This window comes from Kogia breviceps, chromosome 19 (genome assembly GCF_026419965.1).
Source record: "Kogia breviceps isolate mKogBre1 chromosome 19, mKogBre1 haplotype 1, whole genome shotgun sequence".
In the NCBI taxonomy this organism is placed as follows: domain Eukaryota; kingdom Metazoa; phylum Chordata; class Mammalia; order Artiodactyla; family Physeteridae; genus Kogia; species Kogia breviceps.
The window spans coordinates 38,185,364-38,190,322 of NC_081328.1; the positions used below are offsets into that span (position 1 = coordinate 38,185,364).

At 46.1% G+C, this 4,959-nt stretch overlaps 1 pseudogene; it reads right to left on the reverse strand.

The window, feature by feature from the left end:
- Positions 1 to 2,700: 2,700 nt before the first annotated feature.
- On the reverse strand, positions 2,701 to 3,204 carry LOC131745836 (methylsterol monooxygenase 1 pseudogene; annotated as a pseudogene).
- Positions 3,205 to 4,959: the final 1,755 nt, after the last annotated feature.

A 4,959-nucleotide genomic window follows, 5' to 3' on the forward strand; every position in this document is an offset into this window, starting at 1 on the left:
CTCTCACAACGAGAGCAACACCATTGAATATCCTTCTTTACTTTTGAAGATCCTGGTTTCACACAGTGACTTGAATGTCTGGTACTAAGTGCGGTTTATTTCAATATTCAGTTCTAAAGGCTGTCACAGCTGAAAAGGAGGCCTCGTGAAAATATCTAGATCCAGACGGATGAGGTGCATTGTGGGCTCTGCTCATTAAACCATGACATTCATTTTTCAGTTTTCAATGCCATCCACCAATTATGCAAAGGTTCTGTTCAAAATTGACTTTCAAATTTCCATCTTCTCTCATGTCAATCAGTTCTTCCTGCAAAGAAATTGGAATATTGTTGCATTTTAATACTTTCACCAAATGGATTTTACACTCACTCAAACTCTTCATTTGGAAGGTTTTTAAGCAAGTTAAAAATTCCTTTTTGTTTTCTTTGAAGGGTGGATATGAAAGATCTTGGGAACACGCAAGGTTTTCAGCAATAAAATCATATAAACAATAGGAACACTTTTCAACGTTATCTCTAAATTCTTTCTCATACTATAGTCCTTCCAAAAAAATTACTTCCTTAATGACTGTTTAAACTTCACCCTTATCCTCATGAAAAAAGATTTCACTTTTGGAAATCTCCGCTGGAGCACTCAGCACGCAACCCTTGCTTTTCCTTCCTGAAATGTCAGATGAAATCGTGGCCTAGGATCAGGGGAAGTGTGTCTATTTTCTTGCCGTTTCTTGGCAGAAATCTTTTAGGCCACTTGTCCTTTTCTAAGGCAGGTTAATTTAGTTTGAATCAGACATTGCAATCTGTGAATTCCACTGAACTGGGCATATGTTAGTGGCAACATGTTCCCATGGGTTGGAAGTTGAGCGATAAGAGTGAGGATGCCATCCTCAAGTTCTTTGCCTGATGGAGCGGCTACACCTCCTTCCAGACATTGACTAATGTGGAGGACACGACTGACCAAAACACACTGAGTTGGGGTGCCTGGGTCAATTTTTATATTGAATTCCTTTCTTACTGTTAGATAGAAAAACACGTGGACACATATATGTTGAATTCTAAAATTTTCTTCCCCCTGGAAGAAAATGGATCATTCTGTGTTACCTGTGGGGTATGGGGTCAGACCTCCCTGGACTGATGGGTCAGCTGAGCTTCGGGCCGGGAGGGGTGGGGTGTTGCTTAAGGACCCATTGCAACTGGTGAGAGAACCAGACTGAGACTCAGGTCCTTGCCTTCCGGGGCCCTCCCTCAACCCGCACAGAGACATGTGGAGGCAATGCGGGGTGGTGACTGCAGCCCCATTCCCACCGCACTGGGTCCTGTGGCCTCAGGTATACCTGTTCTCCTGGGACCCAGGGCTGGGACCTTGGCATCTCCTCTAGTCTGCTCTCTGGGGAGTACACTGGGTGGGCCCCAGTGCAGGTGTGCACATGCTTCCTATTAGAACACCCTTTTCCTTTCCCACCCCTTCCTCCCTCATGACAGACAGAGTCTGCATCACTCTGACCAGGGCTAAGTCATGTGACTCCTCTGGACCAGATAATTTGTACTTGGCTTTGGGACATGATTTGGTGATTTTTATGCCTCAGGGTTAAATCTGAGAAGGAAATCGGCCACCTGTATCCAGTCACAGACAGGTTGGGGGATCAGCACTGCGACCCTTGTGTGGCTACTCCTAGGGACATCAGTTCCTGTGCCTTATCCCTGGCCAGGGCAGCTATGGCCAAAGCTGCTGGATCATCTGTCCAGGGCCTGGCCTGGAGAAGGGGGCCCTGGCCAGATCGGGGGAGGACAGGGGCTGCTGCTGGTGATCCTTCATAGCCCTAGGCCCAAGGTGAGCTCATCGGATGAGCAAGGCCTCCTGCTGAGCCTAGTGGGTGACTAAGAGGACACGCTGTGCTCTCACAACTCCCCGGCCCCTGCCGGTGTGCCCGCCCTGTCTTCACTTCTTCTTCTTCTTTTTTTTTTTCCAAACAAAATCACGTTTATTTCAATAGCTCCAAGTGCAAATACAGCAAGTTCAAGATACAGCTTTAAGTATAATGAAAACTTGATATACAAAAAAGAAAGGGTAAATGGTAGAGATAAAGCTCAGTGTTTAAAAAATTCAAGTAACCTGAAAACCTTTAGACTAAAATAGTCTTTCATCAATTCAGAAATGCCTTAATTTATAGATAAGAGTAGTACATTGCAATCAAAACGGACTTCTCAAAGAAAGAGAATCACCCAAACTGCTCAGCTCCAGATAAGAGCAGAAATTCCTGGTGCTATTTCAGAGTCAGCACTCACTCACACTATACAGATTGGTGTGGTTCAACTGGCATTTGATCTTTAAGCAAATTCCAAAAAAGTGTTTAAAGTTCAACACTACTAAGAGTTCTTGAAATGGCCACTATATATTTAAAAGGTTTGAAGACCAATTTCAGCTTCAGGCTATAGTACAACTTGGGGAAAAGACATACATTCATATTCCTTCCATTACTAAAATCCTTTTTGTAAGGTTAGCAACATGGCCTTCAAAGCTTCCTCAGGGAAACTGTACTTAAACATATAAAAGTTCCCTCTAGGGAGATAATTAAAAGTTGTTAATGTTCTTTTTATCACTTAGCAACCAAGACGCATGTTTATTTCCACTCCCCAGAAGCAATGTTAGCTACTAGCTTCAATTCAGGAAATGTGTAACTTGAGGAAGGTTTATGTGAGATGTTCATTCCGTCTTTTTCTCAACCTTCTTTATGTTCTCTTTGTAGGCAATAAATTGAGAGTCTGTTCCAAAAAGTCTATCCCACCATGTAAATGTCGAAGCATAGTTTCCAATGAAGTTCACGTGGTGGAAATCGTGATGCTGAGAACCAGCGAAGATCGGAATGAGATTTAAAGGGTTGAGAGGAATGTCACAACCACTATGGACATCAACAGTTTCTGTCAAGTGAATGGTCACCCAGGCCCAAAGGAGAATAACAGGATCACATAAAAGCATGATTCCAATGAAATATCCAGGTCCAAGAATTAAGGTTTCCAGAGGATGTGCATATTCAGCTTCCATTCCAAATGGCGCCTGAAACTCATGACAAATTTAATGAATATGGCTATGTATTCTTTCGTGGTTTAAGAGCCTATGCAGGAAATAGCGCCAGGTATCCTCAATCACTGCACAGCCAAAGCATCTCGCCCAAAGCATGCACCATCTTGGCATTGTTTCCCAATCATAAGGAATATTGAAATACTCTGTAAAATAATAGGTTCCACACATCAAAGAAGCTGGATACAAAAGTGATTAAAGTGAAGTGCTTTAAAAATATTTCCAGGCTTCCCTGGTGGTGCAGTTGTTGAGAGTCCGCCTGCCGATGCGGGGGACACGGGTTCGTGCCCCGGGTCCGGGAAGATCCCACGTGACGCGGAGCGGCTGGGCCCGTGAGCCATGGCCGCTGAGTCTGCGCGTCCGGAGCCTGTGCTCTGCAACCGGAGAGGCCACAACAGTGAGAGGCCCGCGGACCGCAAAAATAAAGAAAGAAAGAAAGAAAGAAAAAAGAAAAGAAAAAAAAAATAAAAACAAAACAAAACAAAAAAGCAAACAAACAAAGAAATGTAAACCTTGCCAGGTCCTGGTCTGACCTCTGAAAACACCTTGGCTCACTCTCTTCCCCTGTCCGGTGGCCAGATGTGGAGGAACCAGGGGAGGATGGCAAGGTCCTCACTACAGTGGGCTGTAAGGGGCTTGAGATCCTGAAGAACTATGAGGAACAGAGCCTATGCCCGTTGCACCTGTGTGAGAAAGACATCTTTATATGTGAAGCCATGGAAACATTGGAGTGGGTACAGCAGGTGACAGCCCGAGTAACAGTGTCTGACCCCAGATGAGAAGTCAGGGGGTTTGAATTCTTTAAGATCTTTTTTTGGCCATGCCACGTGGCTTGTGGGATCTTAGTTCCCCCACCAGGGATTGAACCCTGCCCTCGGCAGTGAAAACACTGAGTCCTAACCACTGAACCGCCAGGGAATTCCCAAATTCTTTAAGATTTTTTAGTGTGGGAGTTACAGGTTTAGTCTCTGGAGCTGGACACCCAATTTCTCCCATAGATGGACCACGTGACTCTGGGAAAATTGATTAATGTTTCTGAGCCTCAGTTTCCTCACTTGTAAATGTATACGCATCACAGGGTGTTTGGAAGGTATGTACAGTGATGGGCACACCAGGTTCGTTGGCCCTGCTGGACTGTGGGGGATCCTCCAAGGCAGGGATGGCTTTTGATTCATCTCTCTGGGTCCCTGCTGCGCCTGGAACAGTGTCCAATGTCCAGTGGCCCCTGCCCAGGTGGCTCCTTGTCTGGAGAGGACTCAGAGCTCTCAGCTGTACCCTAAGGCAGGCTGGGATGTGCCATAGAGGAGAGGTACCAGCAAAGTGCTGTCTGGGGGAGATTAATTCGGCCTGGGTTTCAGGCTGAGGACTTCATGGAGGAGGTGGCATTTCATCAAGTCCTTGAAGTTGAAAAGGTGGCATTTGTATCACAGATGTCAACCACGCTTGCTCTAGGTTAAGCAAAGTTCCCATGAGTTAAATCCTGAGGTAGAAAGAGCTGGACACGCTTGGCTGGAACAGGCTCCCACTAACAGTTTCAAGGCCTGGGGGGAAGATTTCAAAAGGAGGAGGTGGTAGGCAGAATTGTGAAGATGCCCCCATCCTGAGACCCCATCCCCTGGTTACTCAGTCAAAAACAAATCTAGGAGGACTTCCCTGGTGGCGCAGTGGTTAAGAATCTGCCTGCCAATGCAGGGGGCATGGGTTTTAGCCCTGGTCCGGAAAGATCCTACATGCCCTGGAGCAACTAAGCCAGTGTGCCACAACTACTGAGCCTGTGCTCTAGAGCCTGCAAGCCCCGACTGCTGAGCCCATGTGCCACAACTATTGTAGCCCGTGTGCCTAGAGCCTGTGCTCTGCAACAAAGAGAAGCCCCTGCACACGGCA